Source organism: Chelonoidis abingdonii, chromosome 21 (assembly GCF_003597395.2).
Source record: "Chelonoidis abingdonii isolate Lonesome George chromosome 21, CheloAbing_2.0, whole genome shotgun sequence".
NCBI lineage: Eukaryota > Metazoa > Chordata > Testudines > Testudinidae > Chelonoidis > Chelonoidis abingdonii.
Genome location: NC_133789.1, coordinates 2,751,554 through 2,757,553, shown reverse-complemented (window position 1 = coordinate 2,757,553; position 6,000 = coordinate 2,751,554).

Below are 6,000 nucleotides of genomic sequence, written 5' to 3'. Positions count from 1 at the left end.
AAATCACCAATGCCAAAGAAATACAATGACTCCCCAATTCTCTCTCTGTCTTAGATGGCTCCGTTACCAGAGTATCTGAGCACCTCACTGTCTTTGCCGAATGTCTCCTCCTGACCCATCTGGCACTAGGGCCATGCTACCAGTCCCATTTTACAGATCGGCGTCTGAGGCCCAGAGGGGCTCAGAGACTTGCCCACAGGGACTTAGGAAGCCTGTGACAGAGCAAGAAATGTTACCCAGGTCTCCCCAGTCCTAGATTAGCCCCCAAACCATGGCACCATCCCATCCTTCCTGTCTAACTAGCAACCATTACTCAATGCAGAGTTCTGAAAATGGCCCTATAGGGACATAGCAGCATCCTGTGCTTAAACAGTCAGGCATTTCTCTCAGTCAGGGAAACTGGCAACTCTCAGTATAGCTTTGCCAATGGATAGCTTATGGCTAGGGAGCCACTGAGTCAGCGGTAACCTCCAGAATCCCCTAGACAACAATCTGCCAAGCCAGGAGGTCTATCTCCCTTTGATGAGTCCAGATCCTTGCCGAGTGAGTCAAGCGGCTCCTGGAGTGCAACAGCTGCAGGCGACTTCCCTTGTCTCTCCCCCACACATCTCGCCAGCTGGATGGCCAAAATCAGAGCACCTGTGGCCCAGACGTGCACAACAGCAAACTGTGCCACTGTGAAGCTGTAGCCGCCGATGGGCCACATGCAGCACACACCAGCGGCTCTGCTGGGAAGGCCTGGGAAGGGAAATGCAGATGGGAATTTGCAGCCTGTTGGTGCATTAATGGACATGGCTGTCCAGGGAAGAATCTGCACCTTCAGATGCGAGTGGCCAGCTCCCAGATCGAGTGGCACGGGCTCCCTTAAGCTCTAGGCACAGGCAGCTTCGCTGCTCCCATTTCAGGAGACCCTGGAGGTCATCGGAAGAGCAGTTTGCCACATCATCTCTTGTGGGCTGTGCGTGTGCATATGGGTCTGCAAAACATGCCAGGTCCCTTGCCCCAAAGATCTTGCAACACAACTTGGTCAAAACCAATCCTCAGACAGGCCTCCTCCCACTACAGGATCTCAACATACCTTGCAAATGTTCTGGAAGGAGGCCTGCAAATGTCTCCAGGAGTCCAGCAGTATTACCCCCATTTTGCAGAATGGGAGACTGAGGCACGGAGAGGCGGGACACCAACATTTTTCCTAAAGTGATCACTGATTTGGGGCAGCTTGAGCCTGGTTTCCAGAGGTGCTGCTCACCCTGCTGCTGTGGGTCGAGAAATCAAGCCCTCTTATGCTAATTGGTCCTCAATGGATGCTTCCCACAATGGCACTTTTAAATCATAGACTCATAGACTAGCAGAGTAGGCAGGGACCTCAGGAGGTAGCTAGTCCAACCCTCTGCCCCCAGAATGCTTTGCCAACAGGGTACTGGCCAACCTGGGGTTACTCCTCCAATCTCCAGATATGGAGGCTGCTGTGCAGCTGTCCCAGAATGCACCGGGGTGGGGCAGGGCTGTCCAAAGTGTTGGCTTTCCAGCATGGCACTTTCCCCTGCTCCTGAAGAGCTGGTTCTTTGCGAGACGGCCCAAGGCTGGGGCCTAACTGGCTGGTGATGCAATGGCGTCTTGTGGACAGGGCTGGATTCATGGATGCCACCAGGTGAAAGGCCTTGGCTCTGAGCCTGAGGGAAATTTCACTTCTGCCTCCACTCCACGGGCGGACGCTGTGGATCAAGCCTCCTACGTTGGTTTAGATTCCTCTGCTCTGGCGTTGTTATTAAAAGAAAAAGAGCGAATTTATTTACACAAGGCTGAGCGCTCGGGGTGGAGAGGCTGCCAGGGGTTGACCCCAAACTAGCGGCCATCACCCCAGCCTCTGGCCTGTTCCTGCATGGAGCCCCCTGCAGCTGCAGTGCTCCTGTGGTATCACGTCAAACCCCACACCCACCGTGTCCCCGATGCGCTAAGGTCTTGGGAGCAGCTGGCCATGGGGCAGGGAGGGGGGACATCTGGCCCGCCAGCCGCCATCCCGGTCTCTGTTAACAAACCGCTTGGCTCTTTGTGTTGCTGGCTTCCCTTTTCGCTGGGCTTGCCAATGGACCAGGCTCAGCGCCGTGGCATTCCAGGCGCCATCATTTTGGGGGCTCGTTGGCTCGTTTGGCCCTGATCCACGATATGTCACTCCGCTTGGTTTGATTAAAAGACAGAAACCCGCCCTGCTGGAATGCTCCTCCCATCCCTCTCTCTGACCAGTTGGCTCAGTTCGCTCCTTGGGCAACCCCAGAGAAACTCCAGGTGTTTTCTATTAGTCCCTGGATGATCCGTCAGCTTCAGGGGTGTTGTTTGGGTGCCAGGAATAACCCACGTTTTTGCAGAGCCGGGCGAGGAAAATCAAGGCTCCCTGTGCTGCACCCCGAGCAGCCCTTGGGCAAGTGAGTCGTGTCATAGGCAGGAATGGGATGAATTGCCCGAGCGAAGGTCATCCAGCTGGGCTGGGAGTTGTGGACTGTGTGCTTCGCTGCAGGGCTAGTGAGCTGACACCAGTGCGGCTCCCAAAAGAGATGCTGCTCTGGAATGTGTCCTGTGCACTGTCTGGCCTGGCAGGCACACGGGAATGCAAGAAAGACTTTACTGCCATGCTGCTAATTGGCAGCAGCCTGGTACGTTCCAATACCCATAACCCAAGCTCCAATCAAAGCAGCTGCCAATAGTTTTACACAGGTTCGGCGCTGATTCCTGCCAATCTTCACAGCCCAGCGGGGGACAGATTGATGTGGCGAATAATTCCAGAGAAGGCAACTGGAGGGACAGGTCCCCAAGTGCTTTAAAGAGATTGATTAACTGATCCCCGAGGGGGAAAATGAGGTACAGAGGGGAAAAAAGAGATTTGCCTCAGGTCACACAGTGAGCCCTCTGCTGAACCAGTCATAGAACCCAGGTGTCCTGGCATCCAGCCTCCTTGCACTAACCACTAGACCCCACTTTCCTCCCACAGTCATGGACAAAACCCAGGAGTCCCAATTCCCAGCCCACCCCCCACTGTAACCATCAGCCCATAGGACTGGCTGTTAGGTTTGTTCTGAAATTTTCCCCACCCTGCACTGCCCACTTTCCCCCCTGTTGTTACAGAATGACACACACGTCTCTGATTTCCATCTGGAGCTCCCTCAGCCTGTTACCCAAGGTATGCAGCAGCCAGGGCCCTGGGCAGGCGATCTGTGGAGAAGCCAGGTGCCAACTCAGCTGGCATAACCCTTGGCCTGGCACAGCGCTGAGCTGGACTCTGCTGGGCACCACTGTGCAAAGACAACCATCTAGTCTAGTGGGATGGTGCTTTCATCTCCGAATGCCCCAGAGACGTCCCTGGGGAGGGACAATGAATGGGGGTGGTCTCCCAAACGGTCGCCAGTCACACGCCTTGTGCCATGTGCACTGGAAGGGAGGCAGCCCCCCCTCAACATGTGCAGCCACTTGCTTGGTGGCAGGACGGCTCGTATTGCAAGACGCTTGACGCTCACTGTTGTCAGTGGACGGACTCTCTCCAGGACCTGAGGAAGTCACTCTAGCAATGAGCAGCACCTTTGGGAGGCTGGGCCCACGGGACCCACAATACCTGAGACGTGCTGGGTCCCTTGGTATCTGTGTCACCTGCTGGGTATTTCGACAAGGGGTCTCCATGGTCAGCCAGCCCAGGAGCGTTCCCATTGCTAGCATCACCTTGAGGCACCCACATGTGGCCCCTTTGGCAAGAGTGTTGTACAAAGAGCCCTCAGCCCAGCTGGCCTGGAGGGCTCAGCCACTGGCAAAGGCTGCGTCACCCGTGTGTGCCTAGTCTGGGTGAATTGCCTGAGGCTGCTTTAAAAACCACAGAGCATGGAGACTGGTAACATCGTAACTACCCGCCAAAGTATTCCATAGCCTCCATACTGCAGGGAATCTCCTTTGGCACCGTGGTGCCTGCATGCATTGCCTCGTGTGCAATTCCCGTGCTACCCCACAGCTTCCATCGCCGGGGGGGGGGGTGGGAATCCGGCCCAGACCCGAATCCCCCAGCGAAGGAACAACAGACCGGGGTCTGACACCACAGCAGCGGCAGCCAGACAAGGCGCTTGCTGCTGAGTGAGTGAAAAGGCCAGGTGAGGGAAGTGCGGCTTTCACTTGCTGCTGAGTGAGTGAAAAGGCCAGGTGAGGGAAGTGCGGCTTGCTGCCTGGCAGGATCTCCCCAGTACCAGCTTGGTCAGTTAACCCTGTGGGGCTCCTATCAGCTGGGGGGAACATGGAGCCCTGATAGGCGAGAAGGGAGCGAGGCAGGTGGGAAGCTGGGAAGCTGCTCAGTGGTCGGCATTAACAGTGACCAGATGCTACAGCAATCCCACCGCTGGGGCTTTATCAAGGCAAGAGAAAGGGGGAGAAAAGCACAGATCTGCGCCCCGCCCCCCCGAGCATTTGAGGTGTCCTGGCCCCCAGCGTTCACTCTTCTGGTCCCTCAGCAGCCAAGAACCCAACGCAGACCCAAGCCAGCGGCGTGGGGAGAACAGGACAGCTGGGGCAGCCCAAGCAGAAACACACCCGCCCACAGAACAAACCAGACACATCCCTCCCCGGCTCCTCGAGGCCCAGTCCTAGGAGCCAGTCTGTGATTCACAGCCAAGAACCACAAGAGCCGCTTCTGCTCCCCTGCAGGTTCCGGATGCAGCTGAAACAACCGGAGCTTCCAAATGTAGGTGACGCATCCTGGGGGCGGAGGGCTGATGCCACATGAGCCCCTCAGCCTGAGCCTGTTGCTTGTGGGCGTTTGTCTGTGACGAACTGGGAATGTTCTTAATGTTTTCTCTGAATACTGTGTTGGTGCCTCAGTGTCCCCTAGGCAGTTCTTAAGTATCTAGGTGGTGGGATAAGGGTGTGTGATTGCTGCAGAGCAAAGGGCCAGTGCACCTAAATGCCTGGCACTCTGTCTCCTAGCAACTGATGGCCTGGGCCCCTCCTCTGCAAAGGTGCCAACTGAAGGTGTTGGAGACAAAGGGATCAGGTGACCTCCTGGCCCGGGAAAGGAGCTGAGCAGAGAGGAGGGGCTGGAGGGGGGGGTTAGTCTGGAGCTTGCTGGGGACAAGGAGTGAAGGGCAGACCTAGGGGTCTGGCTCACTTCCCCCCAGAATGGACCCGGCCGAGGGGTCTGGTTCGCTGTATCTACAAGTTCTGTTTTAGACCCTGTTCCTGTCATCGAATAAACCTCTGTTTTGCTGGCTGAGAGTCACGTCTGACTGCAAAGTGGGGGTGCAGAACCCTGTGGCTTCCCCAGGACCCCGCCTGGGTGGGCTCGCTGTGGGAAGCCCACGGAGGGGCAGAGGATGCTGAATGCTCCAAGGAGAGACCCAGGAGGTGAAGACGTGTGAGCTTCTTGCCCTGAACAAGTCTGCTCCAAGGGAGAGGAGGCTCCCCAAAGTCCTGCCCGGCTTTGTGGGGAGCAGTTCCAGAGCATCGCCCGGGGACTCCGTGACACGTGTCCTGGGGGTGGAGGGCTGATGCCACATGAGCCCCTCAGCCTGAGCCTGTTGCTTGTGGGTGTTTGTCTCCCAGCTACTCTGATAGGTCAGTGGGTCCTGTTCACCTCTCACCCACCACGAAACTCTCCCACAGCCACTGGAGCAGCGTCACGAGCTCACTTTGGGCCAAGCACCCGGCTGGTTGGACCTGGGATTCTGGTCCAGCCCATTATAAGGGGCAGTAGGGGCCAGCTGCAAAGTTTGGCCCCAGCCCCACTAAAATCTGGGGTTTGTTTGGTGCTGATCTGGACCACACTGTGGTGGTGAATGTGCTTTAGCCCCAATCTCCATGAGTTTTGGGTGAGCACCCAAATGCCTGGTGCTGGGCAGGGAGATGTGGAGGTGCCTTACGAGGTTAGTCAAATTGCAGCCTCCTCTCAGGGTAATGGGCCGGGCACTGCTCTGTGGACAATGGGCAGAGGAAATGCCCACAGAATCTCCTCTATTTCATGGGAGGCTGCTGGCT